General features: G+C 37.7%; 1 protein-coding gene and 1 pseudogene across 1 annotated transcript in view; both read right to left on the reverse strand.

Annotated features, from left to right (window-relative positions):
- Positions 1-27,817, reverse strand: part of ADGRV1 (adhesion G protein-coupled receptor V1) — a 645,475-nt gene that overhangs the window by 89,244 nt on the left and 528,414 nt on the right. The window lies entirely within an intron of this gene.
- Positions 23,675-24,282, reverse strand: LOC114044610 (annotated as a pseudogene).

Consider the following 27,817-nt stretch of genomic DNA (forward strand, 5'->3'; position numbering starts at 1 on the left):
CTAAGAATACCTCAGATGGGGTCACAGAAGAGCCAGACATCACTGAACAACAGCAACATTCTAATCCATCCTCCATAGGGTTGCCAGCCATTTTCCTGAAACATGCATCTGACTTGGTCATCCTCTAATCTGTATTTAAAGATCCTTGTGGACCATGGATTGATAGTTTTAAAATGTAATATTATCTATATCTTATTGTATTTTTATTTATTTTGTTAACATTTTACATTTTAATTACATTTTAATCTGGTTCAGCCCATACGCAAGAGTATTGTGAGTAGCATGTGACTTGTGGGCCATGTATCTGACACCTCTGATATATACCAATACTACCCACTTTTCATTTTCACCCTGGATCTCTGGAATAAGTGAGCCCATCCAAAAGCATATCATTTGTGATTGAAGAGCTATCTTCAGATAAAAAAAGAAAAATCCTTGTAGTAAATACACATAGTCAAAAAAGACAAATTCCAACATTGATCATATTATCTAAAAATGTGTCTCATTTTCCATATATAGTCCATCATCTCTCTGTTGGTAGGTAGCTGACATTTTTCATCATCAGTACTCTGGAATCATGGTTGATCACTTTGTTGATAAGTTATTGGATCTTTCAAAGATGTTTGTTTTTTCAATGTTGTTGTTTGTGTATAAATTGCTGTCCTGGTTCTGCTCACTTAGCTCTGCATCAGTTCATACAAGTCTTCTCAGGTTTCTCTTAAACCGTTCCCTTTGTCCTTTCTTACAGCACAATAATATTCCGTTACGTTAATATACCACAGTTTATTCAGCCATTCCCCAAATGATGGCCATCTTCTTAGTTTCCAGTTCTTTGTCATCACAAAAAGAGGTGCTCTAAATAGTTTTGTACACATGGTTCTTTTTTCTCTTTGTTTTACCTCTTTGTGAGTATATGCCTGGTAGTGGTATTTTGTGGTCAAAAGGTATTCACAATTTAATAATATTTTGGACATAGTTACAAATTGATTCCCAAAATTCCTGGACCAATTTACACCTTTACCAATTAATTTGCCCCTGACTTTTTAGCTTCAGTTAACCGAGAGCTGTAAGAACTCCATAAGAAGTGAAGCCTATAACCCTGGTTACTTAAGGTAAAACGGTAACGCGTAAGTGTAAGCTTGAAGAGGGAGGCAGGACTGAAGATGGGCATGGCTGAAGAACTACTGCAGCAGGTTCGTCAGTCAAATAAGCGGTGGGACAGACACCAAATGAAAGATATGCAAGGAGGAAAAAGGGAAGAAGGAGAGAGGAAAAGGAACTTCTTTGCCATTCCTTTCTCTCATTAAAGTTCCTCATTTCCTGAGGTCAGGGAATATTATAAACAACTGTTCCCAGGGTTAAACTATCACTAACTAATTCAAGATCTCTTTCTTCTTCTTTGCAATCTCATCACAAAAGCTGGCAAGTCTGAGTCCCAGCGAGTGCTGACTTTATGATGTGGCTTTGCGTTCACCAATAAACATCAATCACAGGGGTAAAAATCAACCAGTGAATTCTAGTATTTTGTTTCTTAGAAATTTCATCTGCCATGTGAATCTGGATAACACTTTAAAAATATGGCTCATTTCCTCATCAGTTAGCTCACATAAAAATAGTCACATATGTTAAATGTACCACCAAATACCAGAGCACAAATGAGTGATGGTATATAGAATCCTTTTTTGTTTCCTTATTCTGTCACTCGTTTCCTGACTTTAGACTTAATGTTAGGGTCAGGCTCTGGGCATTTCTGAAGGGAAGATCCAGGCTGATCCCATTGCTGTTTCTTGGGGTATTGAGTGTTATGTTATTCCAGATTCTCAGGGACATCTCACGCTGGGGACCTGCAAGATTTCAATGTTGCAAGTGAGCAACAGAAGACTGCTTCTGGACTCAGTCACCATCAACCAGCTGGGAAGCTCTGCTGGTTCAGAGGGACAGAGCTGTCCACTTCCCTTTGGCCTGGGATTTCTGCCCCGGTTATTCTTTTGCAGAAAGCTGGGCTAGAAGATGGAATTGAGATTCCTCATTGCTGCTGGGGTGCAACCCACACTACTGATGCTTGATTCAGAGCTTACTCCTCTCTTAGTACATGGCCTAGGGCCTATGACTATTCCTTATCCCAGGACAGCACTGCTGGGCACAGGTGCCCTCCTCAGTTGGCCTTGGATCTGTGGCCTAGAACCTGCTAGTTGATGACAAAGCTGCCATTAGGCACTGGTCCATGTCGCAGTGGTGCAGTATGAACCTGGGACCTCCTTATGGCTTGGTGCACAGCCTCTTTCAGGATGCTTGAGTACTCCACAGGCATGCTCCTGGATAGATCCCATATCCAGTTTCCGAAGACAATTCTGTCAGTCTTCTTATGCCAACCTGATCTAGGAAAATGACTCACTGTGACACTTAATCCCATCAGGATTAACTCAGGTACCTCATCTAGATCTGTATGGAGGAGTTATTTTTGGTGGTAGTGGGGAGCTCGTTATACTTCCTGCTCCTCTTCCATCTTGGCTCTGCCTGGCATATAAAATTCTAAAGAGCCTGGATCCCAGAGACTGGCTAGCTCTCTCACCACTGTCACAAAGCCTTCTTTGACTATTTTATCTCATATTCATCTTCGCTCTCTTCTCAATTCCTATAATACACCAGTTATTATTATATACCAGTTATTATTATCATATGGACTATTATTACTGTTTATTACTATTATCATTTTTATTCTATTGTTATTAGAAATTCAGTTGGTACAGGAGGCTCCTGATCATGATTCTCTCTACCAAAGTGGATTGGCAATGGTTCTGTAACTTAGAGTCTCAAAGAGTAGTCCAGGGGTACTGAGAAGTTAAGGGACTTGTCTGAGGTCACACAGCCACTATGGGTCAAAGGCAGCTCTTGAAGTCAGATCTTCCTAACTCTTCATCTACCATTGTACATTCTCTCACATTGGTTATTTTACTACCTTGCATTGTCCTCTTACTATTTTGTGTTGGTTTTCTCTCCTTTACAGGGCTAGGCTTATGCACTAGCATAACATACAGATGATGTGACATAGATTTTAGGTTGTCCAAATATCATCCCAATGGACCTGTCCATGGGAAAAAGAATTCATACCATAGGCACTCCCTAAAGACACTCAAAACCTATACATTTGATACTGAATAGGCAAATTTTTCATTGAAGAATCCACTATTACCAAATAAGACAAGCTGAGGTCATTATTTGATTTTAGCACTTTGTCTCAATTGAACTTATTTGATTAACTATAGAAGAAAGCAGGTTCCTTAAGAAATGGTACATAGAAGAGATGTTCTGTTGAGAGTTTTGGGGAAAAGAAAGGTTCAGAGCACAGGGTGTTAGTAAAGAAGGCATGAGAGAGATCTTTAAAGAGGCAGCAAGCTGAGTCACTAAGCAACAGCAAGAAGACTCGGAGCAATTAGGAGTGAGTGATGGTGATCCAAAGGTCTTTGACAGTGAAGAGGGGCCCAAGGAGCAAACAATGGAAGATGTGGTAGATAGACACATTAACTGTTTCAGTTTTGTTAAGGATTGGCCCTGCCCCCCAATTAAGATGTTAATTTGATCAGGGTTGGGGCCATGCATTCCCCTTCTTTGTACAGATAAAGGTGTTGGGGATATACACTTTAAAAAAAAACTTGGAGAAGAAAAATACTTGTTATATGAGCTGGCACCTAAGACTAGTTGGAATATTTCTTTCAGTTGTTACAAGATTATAAAGATTATCTGCTAAAATACTTCTAAAAAACCCCAGAGAATCTTTCTTCAACAAATTCACTGTCTGCCTTAATTCAACAGAGACCCAGTGCATCAGCTAGCCTCTAAATACTCAATATATTGATAGACCTTCAGTGCAAATAAACACAACAGTGAAACAAACTTCATAGCCTGATTTGCTTTGTAGAATTGGTACAACAATGTGGGGAGAAGGGAGGAGTGGAGGAAAACTTCAATGTTTTCTGTGATGATAATGCTTCCCAACCAGCCCAATTCCACCCCCCACAATGACTTAAATCTTGTAAAAAAATCTAAAATGATTAAGTGATGCCAATTTATTATAAAATAGACCTTCACAAGCTGTCCACCATGTCATGAAACATTTCTGAAGATGAGTGCTGAAATTAATTTCAAATTACAAATCAAATGGCCCCCTACTGCATCAAATTTTCACTAACCTATAGCTTTTGCCCCTATCTTCTTCCCTGGAGATTTGATTCTAAGAACACCATTCTCTCCCACACATACAAAAGCTTAAATGTCCCTTTCCTGAGGCCTATGAGTACAGTCTGAATAGCCCAAGTTAGCCAATCAACAGGAGAGTGAGGAGGCAAGTGTTAGTCATTGTTTTTCACAGTCAAACACAGTCAGAAGCCAAGGCTTTTCACGTGGGAGCACAGAGATGTTTCAGGGGCCTAAAATTCTATAGAAACAAAATTAAGGATGTGGAACAGTGAAGTCTGAGCTGATAAAAAAATCTAAGTAAGATAACTTTCCCTTTCTCCCTGTTTTATTTAAATAGGTTTACTTTGTAAAAATAAATAAATAAATCTAATCTGCATCCATAAAGGCTGAAATGGGATGTGAGGCAATTGAAACCACTCATACTTCATTGGTTTCCCTGAATCTCACTCTACAAGAAACTTGAATCATTTTTTCCCCCTGAACTTGGCTTAGTTCTGGAGTAATTCTATGCTACAGCCCCAACACCCCCTGGCTTTTCTATGCTTACCCCAGGCCTTACTGGGAAAAATCTCCTTCCTTTCCACTGCTCATGAATAGTTCATATGCTAGTCTCCAATGGAAACCACTTATATTTCTTATTACAGTTAGCTGTTGGAAAGTAATCGCAAAGGAAGTGAATAGAAACAATTTGTCCTCTGTAACTGATTATTTGTACAATGTGTATTTCCCAAGAGCTGTTTATCCTCAAAAGGAAGCAGCCAAGACTAAAAGCAAACAGTATCTAACCAAACACCTGCACTGATCCCCTTCTGGATGCTTACTGTGAATTCTTACAGAATAATTTATTTGAAGACAAAATTTGTTAATTTGCTTCTGTGTTCCATTTGAATCCGACTCTGTATATCTTCATTAGCAGCAAAATGTGTCCCATTGCTCATGAGCCTCAAGGAACTTTTCACTGGGGAAAAAACACTTAAATAGTGGTTTCAGTCTGAAAGCTGAAACAAGACATACACCAACTACACAACAGAACTAAATATAAAAAAAGGCTTTTGCCTTAAAAAGAAAAGGCTTCACTGTGTACAGAGCACTGTACTAGGCACTGTAGAGGGATATAAAAGGAAGAAAGGATACAGATCAGTCAATGCCTTTGAGGAGCTAATTTCCCAGGAATATGGTTGCTTAAGATGTGAGGCTGGGAATGATCATGATTTTAACCAGTGCATGCTAATGCTGGCCTCTCAGTTTGAAAACAAGCAATATATTTTTAGCTCCAATTTCCATGTTGTGATTCCCTTCCTGAAATAGGGAATGAGTTTAAAACTGTCATAGAACATCCTGAGACCAGATGTTTGTCTAAATTGTCAATTGTGTGTCAGCCTGCTGGAGGAGAATGTGCAACTAGTATCCTGCAAGCTGAAGTCCTGTTAACTGACTATGGGAGAAGAATCCAGCTCTAAGACTACATACAATCTAATCTCTCACAAGTTTATCGATATTGATGTTATTCCTTTCTTTTCAAGAGAAATCGATTCTAATTTTGGAAAAAAAAATTCCTGTGTCCTCCTTACAAATATCTGTCATTGCCACTGAATAAATTAGTACCTGTTATCTACCACCTTTATTTATTTGTTTTATTTTTTATTTTTTTTTTTAGCAGAGCAGAGAGCTATACTAAACGACTGATATTCTCATGCCCAATATTGGTAGTGGGAAAAACACTGGACTTCTAATAGGCAAAGAGAAGGGGAAAGGATTAAGCACTGATATACTGTCTACTACGTGCCATACACTCTGCTAAGCATTTTACAAATATTATCTTATTTGATCCTTAAAACAACCCTGAAAAGTAGGTGCTGGTATTATACTCATCTCATAGTTGAGGAAACTGAGACAGACTGAGAATTAAGTGACTTGCCTGAGGTACACAGCTAGTAAAGTGTTTGAGGTTGGATTTGAACTTGGGTCTTCCTGAGGAAAAAAAAAAGAAGAGAAAAAAGAAGAGATCTGAATCCCAACCCTGTGTGATCATGGGAAAGTCATATAACTTCTCTGAGTTTTAGCTGCCTCTTCTATAAAATGGAGAACATAACACCTATATTATCTACATTAGAGGACTGTTGGGTAAAAGCAATGATTAAATCTTAAAGTACTTCAGAAAAATGAGGCATTTTTATTGATTACCAGGAAGGTTAGGGTCTCCTTGGTTAATCCTCCTTTTACTCTGAAGACTCGAAGAATTGGCCTTTCTGCCTCTCTTTTTGCCTGTTGGAAGTTCAATGGCACACTCATCTATCTCCCCACTAAGACCCCAACCTTCTCTTTTTTCACTTAGACTATATGGAGAAAGTTGCCCCAGGGTTCTCAGGGGGTCTTTGCATGTTCATAGAATTGACATCTGGTTTACCACATATATTTTAGAACAGCAGTTTTCAAACTTTTGGCTTTACAAACCCTTTATATCCTTAAAAATTATTAAGAACACCAAAGAGCTTTTGTTTATATGATTATATCTATCAATATTTACTATATTAGAAATTAAAACTGATAAAATTCTAAAATATTTGTTAGTTTACTAAAATAGCAATAAGAAAACCATTACATGCTAACATAAACACCATATTTTTATGAAAATAATTATATTTTCCAAAACAAAAACAATTTGGTGAAAAAAGTGGCACTGTTTTACAATATTTTAAAAAAATCTTTTAATATCTGTTTAATAAAAGACAGTTGGATTATCATATCTACTTTGCATTCAATCTAATGCAATGCTGTTTTGGTTGAAGTATTTGAAGACAATCTGGTCTCACATATATGTAGTTGGAAAAGGGAGTATTTTAATAAACCAGTAACATCTTAGTGTTATTATGAAAATAATTTGAACTTCATGAACTCCCTGAAAGTGTCTCAGAAACCCCAACTGGTCCTTAGACCACACTTTGAGAACTGTTGTTTTAGAGAAAAACCTCTTCAGGGCATTTTATGATAGGAATTAGGTGGAATGTTTAGTTGGCATGAAGATGAGAAGTTAGGTCAAGGGGCTGGGGACAAGGTCAGAGGAGAGTATGATTATGTTTGGAGGGATAGTAATTTGAAGGGAAGTAGCTTTAGAAGGTTCACTGTCCCCTTCTCCTTTGGGGTTACTAGTTCTCCTACCTCAGACTCTGCCCTTGTGGGAGACTGAGAAGCCAGGATGGGAGAAGGCTGTCCTGGGCAACATCAGATTATGAAAGGAAGGGGAAAATGGAAAAGAACCTGAAGGTGAACAGTGCCTAAGGGAACAAGTGTTACTATGGTAATTAGGTCATGATGGCAGTCATGTAGTAGCTCCCAAGCCATTCTCCTCTTTTCTTAAGCACTTGGCATCTTCCTCTCCTCTCCAACTCCTGCCCTTAAACTAGGGAGACCTTCAGCATAAATACTGATGCCCTTTCAAACTTCTTAACCTAATTCCTCAGTTTCCTTAAATCCCATTACCTACTCCTTCACTCTACCTCAGCCACACATAGGGATGGTCACACACTGGGTCTCACTATTACCTGCAAGTGTTACACTTGCTCACTTAGAAACGCTAAAAATCCCCTATCTGAGCATGACCTCCTATCATTCCCTCTTTCCCTATGCCTTACCTCTCCCAAACCTAGTCTTTGTTCTTATCTGGAACTTGGAACCTTCCACTCCTCAGTACTTTCTCAGACCATTACCCCTGCAGTGACTTTATTTTCTTCCCTTTCCAATATCCACCTCACAGTCAGCCAATTCAAGTGTACACTGTCTTCTACTCTCAAATCCCTTGCACCCTTGTTCTATCCCTTCTAAACGTAAGTCTGAGATGACTTCCACAGTATGCCTCCTCCTCTGTTCCTATTCACATGATATTGAACGGAACTGGAGAAAGTTACCCAATGTGCTCCCTGGAGACATTATGAATTCATGTTATCCAACTTCAGCTTGGCCTTTACTACAATAAGGCAATTCATTTAGTCCTTATTGATTACCTCTCTTTCTCTCCATGGAAGCTATTCCCTTTCAAGCTTTCCATATTTCTTCCTCCCCCTCATCTGGAAATCTTGCCTCTTACCCCCTTGTTTTTGAGGCAATCGGGGTTAAGTGACTTTCCCAGGGTCACACAGCTAGTAAGTGTCGAGGCCAGACTTGAACTCAGATCCTCCTGATTCCAGGGCCAGGACTCTATCCACTCTGCTACCCAGCTTCCCTTCCTCTTTAAAGGAGAACTCTGAGATCACTGAATGTGAGCTCCCTCTTCTTCCATTCTCTGTTTCAAAACCCCTTGCCATCATTCCCTTCTCTCTCCATCTCTGATAATGAAGCAACCCTTCTTGCCAAGACCAACCACTCCACATGCATCCCTGATACCACTCTCTCTCTTTCTTCCAAAGAGAAGATTGCGACACCAACTACTGCTAATCTTCAACCTCTCCCCCTCTATTGCTTCCTTCATTACTGCCTTCAAATATACTCAACCCCACCCCAGTCCCATCCCTCACAAACCTTCACTAGACCCTACTACCCCTCAAGCTATCATACTTTTTCTCTCCCCTCTCTCAGCCAAACTTCTAGGAAAAGTTATCTATGCTTGTTGCTTCTATTTCCTCTTCTCTCACCCCTTTGTGATCTTGCTTCTGACTTTGTCCTTCAAGTGAAATTACTTTCTCCAAAGGTATCAATAATCCCTTAATTTCCGAATCTGATGGTCTTTTCTCAGGCTTATCCTTCTTGACTTATCTGCTGTACTTAACACTGTTGATCACCCTGTCCTCTTGGATAATCTCTCTTTTGTTTTTTGTTATTTTTGGTGACATTACTTTCTTCTGGTTCTTCTCCTACCTAACTGCTCCTTCTCAGTCTCCTGTGTTAGCTCAACCTTCCTCCATACCATGGCCTTTAACTTGGGATCTCTCCCAAAGTTCTGTTCTGGGACCCCTTCTCTTCTTTCTATATACTCTCTCTCTCTCTCTCTCTCTCTCTCTCTCTCTCTCTCTCTCTCTCTCTCATTAGCTCCTATAGGTTTAATTATCATTTCTAAGCCTATGATTCCCAGATCTATAATTTAGCACCAGTGTGTCTCTTGAGCTACAGTGCTATACCACCACAAGCCTATCGATCATTTCCACCTGGATGTTTGGGAGTTACATTACACTCCACGTGCCCAAAACAGAATTCATTATACCTCCCCTCAAATTCATTCTCTTCAAAACTTCTTTCTGTTGAAGGCACCACTATTCTTCCAGTTTCCCTAGCTCATAATTTTACACTTGTCAGATGCTGACATTTCTACCTCTTACATCTGTCCGTTTCTTTTCTACTTACCCAGCCATCACTTTAGTTCAGGTCTTTATCACCTAGATCATTGCAATGGCCTTCTTATTGGTTTACCTGCCTCCAATCTTTCTATGCTCTAGTCTAGGGGTGGGGAACCTGCAGCCTTGAGGTCACATGTGACTTTCTATGTCCTTAGGTATGGCCTTTTGTCTGAGTCCAAGTTTTATAGAACAAATCCTTTTATTAAGGGGATTTGTTTTGTGAAGTTTGGATTGTCAAAGGGCCACACTTGTTGTTCATTACTTCCCTTTCTTGTATTTTCAATCCAGCCAAACTGACTCCATTGTTCTTCACACAAACCACTTCACCTTCCATTTCTATGTCTTTACATTGGCCATTCCTGATATCTGGAATGTACTCTTTCTTTACCTCTGGTAACATGCAGCTCAAGCACCACTTACTATATGCAGCCCTTCCTGGTTCTACCAGCTGCTGGTGCCGTCCTTCCTAAACTACCTTATTATCTACCTTGTATTTGTTCTCTTTATATTTATTCTGCATATATTACTTATGATATATAGCATATAATATATATATACATATATGAAATTCTTGTCTTCTCCATTAGAATGTAAACTCCTTTGGTATAGGGATTATTTCCTTATTTATATTTGTATGCCAATGCCTAGTATAGAGCCTGAGCCATAGCAGGTACTTATGATGCATAATAATTTGTTATTACTAAATTATTAATAAGATCAATTGGTTGACAGATTGAGTGGATCACCCACTGGGATAGCTGTTCCATAGCAGCTGTTTACATGTAAGGAACCTTTGTAAATCAGAGACTCCCTTCCACATACTCGATACTTCAGTCATACTAAATGGCTTTTTATTCATTCTACAGGCCTCAAGACTTTGCTGACTCTAATTTTTGTTTTGTCCATTCCCTATCCTGGAATGCCATTCTTTACATTTCTGCCTTATGAAATCCTACTGAGCTTACCCAGCTCGGTGTCACTCTTCCATGGATCCTTTACTCAGAAATGATCTTTTTTTCCTCATCCTGTTCTTCATTCTCATCTTTTTTATTTGCTTATTTTCTATTTCTATTGTACCTGTTTCTGCATTATACCCTTCTACTGGAATGTAAGCTCCATAATGACAGGAATTTTGTTTTATCTAATCTTTGGAGCCTCAGCACATTGTAAATGCTTTAAAAGTGTTGAATAAAACTGCTGAATTTATGTCAATAAGGAGCTGTTGAGAGCTAGCAAGCTAGACTGATAAATAGCAGTGATTCCCAAATTGTTTACTGCTGCAAAAATTTATCTATTTTTAAAGTTTTATTTTTTATTATGAACTTAACACTCATCAAGAAATACAAACTTTTTAAGGAAAAGAGATTTGTACAAGACACCATGAATTTCTTTTGTATATAGTTAAAAAAAGTACATATGTTGTTTGACAAAGTAATAACAAAAGTGTTCTATTCATTTTCCTTTATACATTTCTTTTTTTCTTCTTTGTATGCTGCTCCACCCCCATCTATCACTATACACTAACTCCCTTTCCTTTTTCCTCCAGGTGGAAACTCCTTTAAGTGTAAGTGCAATCAAACAAAACAAATCAACACACTAAGGCTATGTCTGAGAATGCATGTCTATTCATTTCTGGTCCATCACCTTTCTGTTAAGAGGTGGGCAGCATGGTTCATCATCAGTCTTATAAAGCCATGATTGGTCTCTGCTTTGATCAAAATTGTAAGGTCTTTCAAACTTGTTTATTCTCACATTTTTAATGTGGTTATTTCATAAGTTGGTCTCTTTGTTCTATTAATTTCACTCTGCATTCTTTTATACATGTTTTTCCATATTTCATAGAATCCATGATATTTGCCATTCTTTTCTTTTAAAATTACCTTTTCATTATAATGAACTTGAAAAACATTCACAATTATTTCCATATACAAGGAAAAATGAAAAAAAAAACGTTTTGCGCATGAAACCACAAACTTCCATCACCTACAGCTCGACTTAAAAAAAAAAACTCAACAAATTATAACAAGTTCTACATGCTAGTTCCAAAACTATCCTGCTTGACTTTGTCTCTCTCTGAACCTCATTTTCTCTATTCTATGTATTTTTTAAAGGTTTCACTGGCTTTTTTGTTCCTTGTCTTGGGAATCATTGTTACTATCCCCCTCTCTGTCCCTTCTCATAAAACTCCTCCCCTGTCACACACACACACACACACACACACACACACACACCTTCCAACAAATAAACACAGTCAAGAAAAATAAATCCATATGTTATTGACTGTGTCTAAAAATTTTTGTCTCATTCTGCACCTCCAATCCATCTGTTGTTGGCCAAGACATGAGGTGGGTGGGTAGGTGGATAGATGCTTCATCTTTGTTCTTCTGGGATTGTGGCTGGTCACTTCATTGATCAGATTTCTTAAGTCTTTCAGAGTTACAATGTCATAATCATTGTCTAAATCAGGTTTGGGGAACCTGTGGCCTCGAGGCCATATGCAGTCCTCTAGGTCCTCAAGTGTGGCCCTTTGACTGAATCGAAACTTCACAGAAAAATCCCCTCAGTAGAAAGATTTATTCTGTAAAACTTGGACTCAGTCAAAAGGCCATACCCAAAAGACCTAGAAGGCCACATGTGACCTTGAGGCTGCAGATTCCCCACTTCTGGAAATTGTTCTCTTATTCCTGTTCATTCTACTCAGATTTAATTGATACAAGTCTTCCCAGGTGTCTCTTTCCTAATTTCTTACATAGTAGTGATATGTTATTACGTTCATATCCTATAATTTGTTCTGACATTCCCCAACTGATGGATATCTGCTTTTCTCCCAGTTGTTTGTTATTACAAAAAAGTTGCTATAACTATTTTGGAACACTGGGCTCCTCTTCTTTCATTTCTTTGGGGATATAACTTAATACTGGTATCACTGGGTCAAAATGAAATAATAAAAGAACCAAAGAAAGGCCTCTAGTACAATGGGTCTAAGTGGAATGTTTATGGAATATTTTGAAAAAAATCATACATTATGAAGGTATTGGATAGGTTATAATCTGCATTGGTTGAGGAAGTGTCCAAGTATCCATTGCAATAAGATAGCATTCCCTGAAGTCTCTATGTTTAAGTCTATAGCTACCCACCATTAAAGTTCTATTCTGATGCCACATCACTGCTGTGGTAGCTTAGCCATAACTTGAAGTCAAGAGGTGATCAGGGCTTTTCCCCAGTTAGGCAGAAAACTTAGATGGGCTTGTCCTAAGTATTCTTCCTCTTCTACTCCTATACCACATTCTAGTTACTTCTTGGGGTGCAGCCGACCCTGGGTTCTAGAAAGCTGTGTTAGCAGAACACAATCTCTCTCAAGTCCTACCAAAGTAGAAAGGCTTTGAGTCTAGGCACAAGGACAGATTGTATGACTGTCATCTGAAGACAAGCCTGGCTAAATTCGGAAAGGCTCCTCAGCTGGAGCCAATGAATTATTTTGGGCACAGCAATTAAAGAAGTCTAACTTCTTCAGGACGGGGAAGCTGTAGTATGTACGTGTGAAAGGAGTGATGAGAAAGCGAATCACTGAGTTTGTGAGTACAGTACTGTCACGTTCCACTACTGGACTATAAGATCCATGACAGCAGTTCCCATATACTAAATAAACTTATCCCCATAAACCTAAATTTTGTACTTCTTGCAACACATACCTAGCACAGTATCAAATTAAAAATATTTGTTTCATTGAATTGGTGACAGGAGAGAGTATCCTGAGGAATGAAATTATAGTTCCCTAAGGAAATAGCACATGTATGCTATAGCTCAAGACAAAGTCAGATTTTAAGTTCCTTGAAAATAATTTGTATTATATTTATCTTTGCATTCCCAACACTTAGCACAGATTTTTGCACATAGTAAATGCTAAATAAATATTTGCTAAATTGGAATTGTTGAATTCTCCTGGACAAACAGAAGTAAAACACTTAGTCCTTTCTTCCAATAAGACATCTGTGCCAGAAAATAAAGGGTTAACACTGCAGCAAGTTCTACAAAGCTAACAGCATTGCTTTAAGTTCAAATAAAAAAAATTGTTAATCTCTTCTGTAGTGAGAGGAACACTATTTGCATTTTATATTTCATGGCTGGAAATACTCCAGGTCTACACGTTTTTATTAGACATGTAAAGCTGGGGAAACAATGTTTACTTAACATTTGAAGTGAGGAATTACATTCAATCTAGAATCAAACTAAAAAAAAATCCTTCTGAGGTTTCAGGGGTGCACGTTAGGCCTTAAATAAAGCAAAAAATAAAGTCCTTTGAGGCACCATTTCTTCGAGATTTTTTTTTACCTTGTGCCAGATTGCTATTTACCCAAACTGGAAGCTACTACCTTTGAGGCCTGTTTTGGATATCACCCTTAAAATCCCAAGTTGTCTGTCATTTGGACAGCTTTCCTAGCGCATAAATTAGGGCAAAGGGTTCAAGAAAAAAGAAACTATAGCACAGGAAATGTAGCATTTGGAGGAGAAAATGGTACTTTGGATAACCTGATGAGAACAATACTTACCGGGCGGCTAGGTGGTGCAGTGGATAGAGCACTGGTCCTGGAGTCAGGAGGACCTGAGTTCAAATCTGGCCTCAGACACTTACTAGCTGTGTGACCCTGGGCAAGTCACTTAACCTCAATTGCCTCACAAAAAAAAAAAAGACTTGAGAATAATACTTAAATTGTTGATGGTGAAGATAGCAGCTGGACTTTGGAAATAATAAGGTATCATTCAAAAGTAACTAGGATCATAGGCCCATAGTTTTACAGCTGGTAGGGACCTTAAAGGTCATCTACTACAAGCCCTTCCTTTTAGAAATTAGGAAACTTATACCCAGGAATGTGGAATAACTTGTCCATCCAGGGTCAGCTATTATTTGGGCACTTAGAATATTCTGTTTCCTTTAATGAGAGGCATGCCTGGTTTTAACGATGATCTGAAAGGAAACTGTTGAATTGTTTCAGTCATGTCTGACTCTTTGTGATACCACATAGGGTTTTCTTGGCAAAGATATTGGAGTACTTCTCCATTTCCTTCTCCAGTTCATTTTACAGATGAGGAAACTAAGGCAAACAGGGTTCAGTGACATGCCCAGAGTCAAATAGCTAGTGTCTGAGGCTGAATTTGAACTCAGGTCTTTCTGACTCTAGGCCTGGTGCTCTATCCATTGAGCCACCTTGGTGCCCTATGAAAGGAAATATATTGCAACAAATTCTAATTTCAACCTTTAGTTTGCATTTCCAGGTCAATGGATGTCTCATTTGTAGATGTGAATATGTTCAAAGTTTTCTAAAGTAGCATCTAATGGTATCTTATTTGTAAAGTTTTTTAATAAATGAAATCTGGGCCCTGTTTTGTGGGTGTGTTTGTCCTCTCTTCAGTTCTATAGAGTCATCTTGCTGCTTCTCAGTCTTGACACTTCACATAGCACATGCTGTCACACAACTTGCCTATCATTCCTACCTGAGGAACATCATGTCCTTATCATTCTTATATTACTAAGGTACAGAACCAACTATCCTCAGTGGTGAAATGGAAATAATAAATTGGAGGAAGAATGACTTTCCTGGCTTACGAAGTGAAGCAGCAACAGATTTGATTGTTCTGTGGACAGAAGAGAGGAAGCCCCCCCTTCCATTCTCCTCCCTGACTTTTCATGCTACTTTGACACTGAGTATACATTTTATCCAGTTAAGTTGAATAGTTTGGAATGCAAATGTTTTTGAGACATGTTACATTACATCTGGAGCAAGAAAGAACAATTAGCATTCAAGGAGTATCTGTTTATACTCGAATTGCCAAGTTATAATTATTTGTTAGTTTACCATCACTATGAGCTACTAAATCAATCAATAAGAATTTATGGAATATACTGCTTTAAAACACTGTGGAAAGAGATGGGGATACAAGGAAAGACAAAAACAACTCCTTCCTTCAAAGATCTTGGTGGTAAGTGAATTGTCTGGGACAATCCTTTTTCTACATATATGCTTCTACTGATACTAAGTTGACTCATTGTCTGACCTTGACCAGATGAATGGGATTGAGCTGTTTTCTCTAATTTTAGTAAATTCGCTATTAGATAAGTGCTGAATTTTATGCCATATATATGTTTCACCTTTTTGTTATGTTTTTAATTTTGTGTTTTTCCCACTTCCAGGGGAGCACAGCCCAACTTTAACATAAAGTTCAAAGTCAAGAAACAGGCTAGAAAAAATGAGCAAACAATAACAAAAAATAAAAAGCTACTATGGTGGCATGGAAGACCAGGACATAAACTCAGAAGACAACAATGTGAAAACAGCAACCAAAAAAGCCTCAAAGAAAAATGCTAATTGGACCCAAGCCCAACAAGCATTCCTGGAAGAGTTAAAAAGATGAGTGGCAGAGAAAAAATTGTGAAAAGAGAATTAACAGCTTGGTGAAAGAGGCACAAAAAATACTAAAGAAAATAACACCTTAAAAACAGAATTGGCCAAATAGTAAAAGAAGCACAAAAATTTACTGGAAAAAAAAACTCCTTAAAAAGAATATGCCAAATGGAAATGGAGGTACAAAAATTCACTGAAGAAAAGAACTCTGTGAAAAACAGAATTGCCCAAATGAAAAAAGAGGTACAAAATCTCACTGAAAAAAATAATTCCTTAAAAATTAGAATTGGGCAAGTGGAAGCTAATGACTCCATGAGATATCAGGAAACAATAAAATGAAGTCAAAAGAATTTAAAAAATAGTAGAAAATGTGAATTATCTCATTGAAAAAGCAACTGACCTGAAAGATAAATCAAGGAGAGATAATTTAAGAATTACTGGACTACCTGAATGCCATGATCAAAGAAAGAGCCTAGACATCGTATTTCAAGACATTATCAAGGAAAATTGCTCTGATATCTTTGATTCAGAGGATAAAATAGAAATGGAAAGAATCCACTAATCACCTCCTCAAAGATAACCCCAAATGAAAACTCCCAGGAATGTTGTAGCCAATCTTAGAGTTCTCAGGTCAAAGAGAAAAAGATAATTCAAGCAGCCAGAAAGAAACAATTCAAATATTTTGAAGCCTCAGTCAGAATCATGCAAGATTTAGTAGCTTCCACATTAAAAGAGCAGGGGGCTTGGAATATGATATTCCAGAAGGCAAAGGAGCTAGGATTACAACCAAGAATAACCTACCCCAGTGAGACTGAGTATAATCCTTCAGGGGAAAAATGGCTGTTTAATGAAATAGAGGACTTTCAAGCATTCCTGATGATAAGACCAGACCTGAATAGAAAATTTGACATTCAAACAGAAGACTTAAGAGAAGCATGAAAAAGTAAACATGAAAGAATAATCCTTAAGAGTCTCAACAAAGTTAAACTATTTACATTTCTACATGGGAAGATGATACATGTAACTCCTATGACTTTTATCATTATTAGGGCAGTTAAAAGGAGTACATATAGAGAGAAGGCATGGATGTGAGTTAATTATCTTGGTATGATCTCCAAAAAAATTAAGGGGTAAGAAAGAGAGATGCAGTGGGTAAAGGGGGGGAGGGAGAGGTAGAATGGTGAAAATTTTCTTACATAAAAAAGACATACAAGGAAATGCTTTTATAGCAGAAAGGAAACTGGTGGTGGGCAATGCTTGAACCTTACTCTCATTGGGAAGAATATATATACCTATATGTATATATATATATGTATATATATGTGTATATATGCATATGTACACACATATATATACATGCATGTATACATAGACACACATTCAGTTGTATATAGAAATGTAACTTGCTCAGTAGCGAAATAAGGGGAGAAGGAGATAAGAAAAATATGGGGGGATGATAAAAAAGAGGACAGATTAAGAGAGGCAGTAGTTAGAAGCAAAATAGACTTTTGAGGAGGGATAGGACAAAAAGAGAGAGAGAAGAAAAATGAAAGAAGAAAATGAGATGGAGGAAAATACACAGTATTCATAACTGTGAACATGAGCTCACACATAAAATGGAAGCAGGTAACAGAATGGATTAGAAACAAGAATCCAACAATGTTGTTTACAAGAGACATACCTGAAACAGAAAGACACACACAGAATTAAAATGAAGAGCTGGAGCAGAATCTAATAGGTTCCAGCTAAACTAAAATAAGGCAGAAGTAGCCATCACGATCTCATTCAAAACAAAAGTAAAAATAGACCTAATTAAAAGGGATAATCAGGGAAACTACATTTTGCTAAAAGGTGTCACATAGATAATGAAGTAATATTTTTTTACAGCAAGTTTCTCTGATAAAGGTTTCATTTCTCAAACATACACTGAGTACAGAACTGAGTCAAATTTATAAAAATGGGAGCCATTTCCTAATTGATAAACGGTCAAAGGATATAAACAGGAAGTTTTCAGAAAAAGAAATTAAAAGAAATCAAAGCTATCTATAGTCATATAAAACTGGTCTAAATCCCTACTGATTGGAGAAACTAAAATTAAAACAACTCCAGGGTAGCATCAGAACCTATCCCCTATCAGAAATGAGAAATGTTAGAGGGATATGAGAAAACAGGCACACTAATGCACAATTGGTAGAGTTGTAAACTGGTGCAATCATTCTGGAGAACAATTTGGATCTATGACCAAAGGTCTATAAAATCCAGTATTACCACTACTAGGTTTGTACCTCAAAGAGATCAAAGGAAAAGGAGAGGGACCTATATGTTCAAAATATTTATAGGAGCTCTTTTCGGGGTAGCAAAGAATTGGAACTTGAGGGGATGCTTGTTAATTGGAAAATGGTTGAACAAGCTGTGGCATATGATTGTGATGGAGTACTATTTTGCTGTGGGAAATTATGATGGGGTGGTTTCGGAAAAACACGGCAAGACCTATATGAACTGATGCAAAGTAAAGTGAGAACTGAGAGTTCATTGTGCACAATAATAGCAATGTTGTAATGATGATCAACTATGATAAAAAAAAATGCTATCCACCTCAAGAGACAGAACTGATGAACTCTGAGTGCAAAATGAATTATAATTTTCTCACTTTATTTTTCTCGCTTTTTAAAAACTGTGGCTGATATAAGAATATATATTTGGCATGATTTCACATGTATAATTGCTATCAATATTGCTTGCCTTTTCAGTGGATGGAGGAAGGTGTGGGAGGGAGGGAGAGAATTTGGAACTCAAAATTTAAAAAGAAAATGCTTAAAATAAATAATAAATTTTTAAAAATTAAAAAAAGAAAGTCTCCCCCTCAAAAAAGAAAGAAATGTCAGTAAATCACTTGATTGATTAAAGCCTTTAGCTATGACTACAGGTTACTAAAACACCAGAAAGTTACTAAAAATCTTAATAAAAAAGAATTCAACACGTTATTATACACAACCACAGAAGGAGAATTAGACTTATAATTCACTCATTGGAGAAGTGGGATGGTATATTGCCCTCAGTGCTTGTGGTCTTTTCACCCTGAAACATCCGTTTGCCACAGTGGCCCCCTTTGTCCATTGGTGAGTCCTTGTGGATGTGCTCAGATTAATCAAGCTTCATTCCCTTCCTAGTTATTCTTCTTACCTTCTACATGACTAAGCTTCATTTTTACCCTTAACTTTCCTCAGCACTCGAGGTCTTCTCATCTTGGAACATTCTTCTGTCAAACTTACTCCCTTCTCCCATTGGTGAGTTCCGTCCAGGACCTCTGTTAATGGGGATGGGCCCACTCTAGCGATGCTTCATTCACCATCTGGCTGTTCTTCCAAATCTCTGGACTTTACTACCATGTCTCCACTGGGGTTCCTTCTCCCCATCCCTCCACTCCTTCACTTTTCAGCTCCCTTTTATGTGCTGTTTTCCCCTATTAGGATGTAAGCTCCTTGAGGGCAGGGGTTATCTTTTTTTTCTGCTTGTAGTTGTATCCCTAATGCTTATCACACTGCCTGGAAAAGATTAAGTGCCAAATTGTTGCGTGCTTGCTTACTGTAAAGAGTGCTGGACTCAAAATCCAAAAACCTCTTTTAGAATCTTATTTCTACTATTAGAATTCTGAGCAATCATGGGAAAGTTAAATAATTTTTCTTGATCTCAATTTCCTCATTTGTAAAATGAGGAGGTTGAATTAGATGATTCCTAATGTACCTTCTAGCTTTAGATCTATGATCCTAATAGGATCACAATTAGGAAGATGGTAGTGTCTTCTCTGGTAATAAGGAAGTTTTGAAGAGTGGTCTTGGTTTGGGGGGTGCAGGAAGATAATGAATTCTGTTTTGGACATGTGTTTGAGACACCCACTAGAAATCCAGTTTGAAATGTCTAATATGCAGCTGGTGATGTGGGACTAGAGATAAGGAGAGAAATTAGGACTGGATATATAAATTTGGGAATCATCTGCAAACAGATAACTGAATCTATGGGAGCTGATGAACTCACCAAGTAAGAGAGAGCAGAAAGAAAAGTGACACCAAGAAAGAGCTTTAAGCAATGTCAAAAATATGGCTGTACTTCAGCCCACCATATACTTTCTGTTATTCTGCAAAATTATTTGTATGACTTGTTTAAGAAGTTCCAATAACTTCAGACAACAATTAGGTAACATAATTTACACTATGCAGTCTAAAGACTAGAATAGCAGAATCTAAGATTTGGAAAGGACCTTAGAACTCATGCAGTCTAACTCTCCACCCAATGTAGGAATCTCTTCTACAGCAACCCAGAAAAATAGTTATTCAAGCTCTATAGCAAAACACATTCTGGCCATCACGCAAAAGACAGATGTTCCATCCACAAATGTAACTTTTTCAGAATTATTTACAGAGTTATGAAATCTATCACCTTAAATATTCATAGACAATGATGGAGGGAAGTCAAAACTCCATTATGTATCTATGAGCACTTTAACACAGGCCCAGGGAGGTTTGCAGAGTCCTATGGTGCTTCCTTTCATTTTTGTTGGAGAATATATACATATAAATATATACATATATATCTATATATAGATATATATGTATATATTCTCCAACAAAAATGTATAGATATATACACACACACACACATACACACATATACATATACACACGTGCACATAAATACAGTACACTTTAAATGATAGTTTTTTTTAAAAGACTGGCAGGACTGGAGAAAGTCCTTTTTATGTTAATAAGTTCATATAAGCTACTTGTAGTCTATTTAAAAGACTCTGAAAAGTAGTTGGTAGTTCTACTTCTCAGGTCCACAAATGGCATATAAATTAAGCTGCTTGTAACTGTATTTGGCAAAGTTATTGCCAGCAAACATAAGGCATCACCAGTTTATAGTTTATGTCATCTTTGCCCCAAAGGATCAGGATTTTCATAATGTTGAAAACAGCAGAAACTCAAGCTTTAATTCACTTGATTCTCTCCTACAAGGTGTGTCACATATCACAATGAATACCATGCAAACGTCTCTGCTTCTGGTCTTCCCAACTGCCTGCTTGAATCATTACATAGACGCAGTTCAAACAACCAGCAGAGATTGCTGAGACACAGCCAGCAGGCAGCGTACGTGTGGCTACCAGCCATGGGATCAGTGTCTGTATCTTTCAAAGGCACGTTCCAAAGCCACACTGCAGCAAGCTGGGAGCTGCTGTTCATTATCTGGGAAAATGATAGGGACGTCAGAATAGCAGCTGCTCTAGTCTCCTATTGAGAGGTAGGACATGAGGAAGGAAGGTCAAGGCTGCCATGGGACCTTTCCCCTCCCATCTGCTTCTACCTCAGAAATCCACAGAAAACTTCCTTCTTCCCACAGGTTGCACAAACACAGTGTGCTGACTGTAGGTTTAGGAAACTGGGTTCATTATGTTAGGGATATAATGTGTTACCAACATATCATCTCAACTGTATTTTAGTTTTCAGCTATTTGATGTTACTCTGCATTAAGTAATTTTTCTTAAGTCAAAGTTCATTTATTCTTACTTGCTATAATATAGATTTATGTAAATTATTGAATATAAAACATGAAAAATCAATCCATCAACCAACAAATCATTTATTAATTGCCTTCTGTGTCAGGCACTGGGCTAAGTTCTAGGGGTATAAGTACAAGGAATGAAATAATCTCTACTTGCAAGGATCTATGCTTCCAGAGAGTAACAGATTTTCTCTACACAATGCTATATCTATGATTTCATATATACCATGAATGCTTAATAAATGGCAGTTAATGACAATTGTGCTAATTTTCTTACTTAAATAATCAAGTGGATCTGTGTTCTCACTGATTTGAGTTCCCTTTACCCTAATGATACAGAGACTGCCCACCTTGTGTGAATCTCATCTGTATCCTTCTACAAATTAACCACAAGGGTTCCTCCCAATCTATTGGAGACCTTTCTCACTTTTCCCCCGATATTTTGAGGATGAGTGGACTACTTTGGTTTATCAACCCTAGCCCATCTTCTCTTCCTATTATACAATTCCTTAATATATCTTTTACTCATTCATTTTTGCACTGCCTCAGTTTCATGTTGCACTCTGCTGTCACCCACCATTTGCCTTTCCACTGTATTCTAGGTATTGTTCATCTTGAAATTTTCAGAAGCAGTGGTCTTCCTGGTCCTGCTACTAGGCAGCAACACCAGTAAAATGTATTGAGAAAATTGACCTTTGTAATAACTTTGAGAGAAACTTAGGATCAGTAAAACAACCTTGCAAATTTCCAAAAGCAACCCAAGCTTCTCTTCTCCTATTCAACTCTATGCCTAACTCATTGTTCATCTATGTTCCAGCTCTGCATACTGTTGGACGAGCTCTATAGGAATCAATTCAGATTCAGGCTGAAATAGGAAAATTTGAAAAATAGACACTTTTCATCAGCTTGGTCTTTCATGTATGGACAGATAGTCTCAGGGGTTGTGCTGGAGCCAGCTTGACCTGGTTCATGGAAATTAATTACATTTTCAGCATAAACATTTATACCTTAGAATCAGCAAATGTTACAAATAACAGCTTGATTTATTGTTTTTTTATTGTTTAGACTTAAGAAAATAATAGAGAAAATGTTAATAACTCGGATTAAGTTTAAAAGTGTATCATGTGAATATTTTTTTTTTTCCTGGAGAGACAACTGTTAAACATTTGCCAGCATACCCCTGGATAGGCCAAACTACTTTGAATGATTACAGATCTATAATAGGAGGCACTACAGTGTCTTGGGCTTGATAAAATCAACACAATGTCCTCCACAAATGGGAGGTCCTCACCATCCACAGAGTATCCTCTTGGATATCTTGGACTTTGAGGTAAATCTCCTGCATTCAGTAGCAATGATTTTTGGCAGGCATACATCTCCCCGTTTCATGCTTTTTCTATGTATATTATAGGAAGTCACTGAATAAGGGTTATTTCTGTTGCTACATCTTCCAAGGAACCTGATTGATCTTGATGTATGGATGGGAGATACCCTGTAATAAAACAATTTGTAAAGCACTGTTTTTTTCTAACAAATTAGATGATATTTAGTATTCAACAAAAATAAGCACATCTCATAAATAGATCTTATTTTTTTTTACATCTTTCAGTCAATTGTGAGATGGTAAAGATGTGGCCCATTGTTGCATATTTTTTGCAAAAATCTCATTATTCCCTAGTGCCCTCCACGAAGATGCCATACAACTCACACATAGTTAACTCTTAAAGATTTTATATAGTTGGGAAAATAGATATATAGTTCTGCAGTTGTTTGATATTCTTATGCTCACTTCTTCTGGAATCAATAAGTTATAAAATTTTTTCCCCATGCCTTTGGTATCTTCCTCTCCCCTTAGGACTTTTGTAGCTCAGTCTATAATGTCATCTCTAATACAGGTTTATTTTATTTATTCTTGATCTAATACATTTACTTTTCCCAGCTTTGTTCTCTTTAGTACCATTTCTATTTCCTTTGTAAGGACCTCAGGTCCTGTGACGTTAGGGTCCAAGGATAGTGGTTCAATTATTCTTTAGAGAAAAAAGTTTGTTGTAGTAATTTTTGCAAATCTTTTCCATTTTCTCTCTCTTTTTATAGTCCCCTTCTGCTTTTATCCTCGAATCTCCTTGGGATGACTTTGCTTAGTTGGCTATCATATCATTTCTTTTCTTTTTTTTTTTTTAGTAGTTGGAAGCTTTATTTAACACAAATAAAGATATACGAAGTATTTGACTCATTTTCTTCACTCCTCAGTCTAGCATTTGGATTGGTGATCTTGATGGCTAGCTGAGCTGCTCTCTCAACAATGACTTTCTGATTCTTAGAGGACACATTGTGAGCAATCTCGGCACAGTAAGATTTGTTGCACATCAGAAGTATTTCTAGCTCTTTGACATTGTGTACCAAAAACTTCCTGAATCCACTTGGTAACGTGTTTTGTCTTCTTTTTTTTTTTCGTTTTTAGGCCAGTTGGGGTTAAGTGACTTGCCCAGGGTCACACAGCTAGTAAGTGTCAAGTGTTTGGTCTGAGGCTGGATTTGAACTCAGGTCCTCCTGACTTCAGGGCCAGTGCTCTATCCACTGCGCCACCTTGCTGCCCCGTGTTTTGTCTTCTTATTGCTTCCATCACCAATACTGGGCATCAAGGTCTGGTCCTTGAATCGTCTTCTCACCCTGTTGTCAGTGCCTCTTGGTTTACGCCAGTTTCTCTTGATCTTGACGTATCTGTTAGACTGGTGTTGGATGAACTTCTTGGTCCTCTTCTTGACGATTTTAGGCTTTATGAGAGGTCTGAGGGCAGGCATTGCGCCAGCGCAGAGATAGCGGCCCCTCCATGGGAAGCGCCGACAGAAAGAAAAAGGATGTCATGATTTCTTTAGAGTGGTTTTATTCTCCTTTGTTTTTGTCAGCTTTATGAGATAATACTGCTCATAATCATCTTTTATCCTCTTTAGAAGATTTTATAGAGTCGTTTACCTTCTGAATTGGTGTTGCCTTTGGCAGCCATCTCTCACCATTTGGCAAGTATGACAAATGTTTGCTAAGGTGTTTTCTGAGGTCTTTCAGTCTCCTTGCAATAGGAATTAATTTTCATTGGTTTAACTTATGCATGTTAAGGGTTAAGGTAATTTCTATTGCCTATCTCCCATTTTTTATTTTTAATAGGTTGCTTAAGTAATTCAAGGTTAAATCTTTTAAATTGTACACCCTATCTTTTTCTCATAACAATTTTTTTGTTTATTATAAATTATGATTTTAGCTCTGATGAGTTTGCAGTCTGATTATGCACACAAAGCTATCTAATGATAACTCCCACGTCAATAATTATTCTTTTCCTGTCTGTTAACTATCAGTTATTACATTCTTTGTGATGTTATTTGGTAACTTACCATGTTTGAGACATACTAATTCTTTTCTTAGAAGAAAATGTTTATGACATAGAGATGTGAAACTTCTATATAATCTAAAGTCTTTATCCTGTCTTTTGTTTGATCTATATTTTCTCATACATTCCTCCTCATCCTCACCTTTTCCACTGTTGCAGTAGAGTCATAAAATATCCAATATATGTTGATTTGACTGGAAGATCTTATCATGTTCTTCATAGAACTTCTCTACCATTTAAGACTCAGAAAATAATGTCAGCGCATAAGTTGAAATTTTTTGGTGGTCTTTTTGCAAATGCTTATCCCAAGCACTAAAACATGTGATGTCTAACCATTCCATGAGATAATATTTCTTGTAGCTTTGGGATGTATGATAAAACCCACCCTGACAACTCCTTCCTTGTCTCTCTAAGGAGCACCTGTGAATCATCCTTCCATTTAGCTAAAGCTTCTTTCTTCTGGTTTTATTTATAATTAGAATGTCAAGATGATTTAGCTCTTCCAGCAGTAGGCCTTCTTGTTAGTTACAGGACAAGCACCTCACATTTAGAATACAAATAGTCAAATGAATGTTTGTGGACAGTTTATAAACTGTGTAATTCTTAGTACCCTTGGACCCCTTTCTTTCTTCTCTACTACTGTCACTGCAGAAGCAGAAAGGGGCTACTTGGAATCGAGGGCCATTTTGGTTTGTTTGTTTCATGGGTTGTCACTGACAGAAAAGTTCCATCACCAGATGGCCAGCCTATTGATTTTCCATGAGTAATTATGCTGGTCCTGGGAAAACAGACTTATTCTTTTCAAGGGCCACACCCAAAACTTTGCTAATAAAGTAGGACCTGTCAGAGTTTGAACTCTACTGGTATAGCCTTTGAGAATACAAGGTCACTTCCATCTTACAATAAAGCAACAGAATAGGACTTTGGAAGCAGGCTATTTTTATAAACAAAGAATATAGAAAGCAGGTGGTGATGTATAGGGAGCTACCTAGCAATGGCAGTACAATATTGAGGAAGCAATTGTTCCTGAATCAATCAACAGATCTTTACTGAATTTCCCTTATGTACTCAGCATTGTGGTGGGTACTGGGGGAGGTGGTGGTGGTAGAGTGCATATGTAGTATAAGATGATCCTTGCCTTTGAGGGGCATCCAATATAGTAGAGAGAACAACTAACGTACAACAGTATAAGACAACATGTGATCAAATGATAAATACTTTGATGAAGAATGTAAAAAACTCTTAAGTGTTTAGAGGAAAGGGAGATCAGTAAAGACTAGAGTTATAGGGGAATGCTACTTGGAGTGGGTGCAATCATGGGCAGGATTTTGAATTTTGATGGGGATAGGAGAGAAAAATACAATCCATGTGAAGGGAAGCTTAGGGAAGATATAGAGGCAAGAATGAAGATATATTCCCAATTGTTATGTATAACATGGGTGCACCCATGAACATGCACTCCAAGGGAAGAGAAACATACTCTGCCTTAGCTTTGAAAAACTCATGCTTTGGGATGATGCAGAAATCCCATATTGGTCCCTTAGTCACTGTGAAGATGGAAAGGCGGTACTGTGCCAGAGGATTGATGACTAAAGGCCTACTCAGTAGTCTTTAAAGGGGCTGGGTGATTCCCACCACACCCCTCTTCTCCTTCTCATTAGTGCAAGTTTCTTGGGCCTCAGGCAGCATCTCACTTAGACTATCCATGAGGGAGAAGGGGAATCCCCAGCCCAAGTAGCAATGATGACAGCACGCACATGGTAAAATCGCTTGTACTTATATCCAAATGATTATCAAGTAAGTCCTACCTTAAAATGTCCCTACAATTATTCCTTCCCCACCAATTTCATACATTCTAGCCCAAGAGTCCCAGGATACTGAAATAGCCTTGTAACTGGTCTCCTTTGCTTAAATTTCTTCCCACTTCAAGTCAACTTGTACACCATTGTTACACTAATCTTTATAAAAAAATATAAAGTTTTCCGATTACTTATTGGGTCAAGTCTTTTGAGACCCTAGACCTATCACTGCTTCAGTTTCTTCATCTGTAAAATGAAGAACAGAGACAGAAAACATGTGAATAAAGACCAGTGGAAGCAGAAACAGAAACGATAAATGTAATGGGAGCAACAGATCACTAGGAAAGAAAATATTTCTAAAGTTCCTTTTCAATATAAAATTCTGTTATAGTCTAAACTAATATTTAAAGTTAGATTCCAACCCTTCCCTACCTCCAATCAATCAAATACCTAGTGAGTACCTACTAAATGCCTGTTCATTTCTGAATACTTCTCCTCATAAATCTTTTGCCTAATCCAGGATGGACTTTTCAGTGCCCCCTTAACAACATGCTGACTCTGGGTTCCAAGTCTTTGTTGTTTTACTCTTACTTAATGTTTTTTCTTCTTCTTCTGGTAGTCAGAGGAAGCTAAAGTTGAAGCCACCTTTCCTGCACAAAGCCTTCATCAAATTCTCTCATGCACAGAATTCTGTCCTTTATCTGACTGCATATGCTGCTTGGGGCACAATGGACAGAGTGCTGGGCCTGAAGTCAGGAAGACCCATCTACCTGAGTTAAATCTGGCCTCAGACACTTACCAGCTGTGTGACCCTGGGCAAGTCACTTAACCCTGTTTGCCTCAGTTCAATTTCCTCATCTGTAAAATGAACTAGAGAAGGAAATAGCAAACTGCTCCATTATCTTTGCCAAGAAAACCCCAAATGGGGTCACGAAGAGTTGATCAGACCTGACTGAAATGACTGAACAATACCAAAATGCTATATCAACCTGAGCCATTAAACACAATTACTGTAGGACAACGGAGAATCATTCTCAAGATCTTTCACAGAGAGTATATTCTGAATAATAGTTTTCTTCATCATCACATATTTATTGAGTGTCTACTACTCACAACAAAGGGAATATGGGAGTTGTAGTGTATAGACATGTGAGG

The sequence above is a fragment of the Vombatus ursinus genome, unplaced genomic scaffold (assembly GCF_900497805.2).
Source record: "Vombatus ursinus unplaced genomic scaffold, bare-nosed wombat genome assembly UNPS02014774.1, whole genome shotgun sequence".
Lineage (NCBI taxonomy): Eukaryota > Metazoa > Chordata > Mammalia > Diprotodontia > Vombatidae > Vombatus > Vombatus ursinus.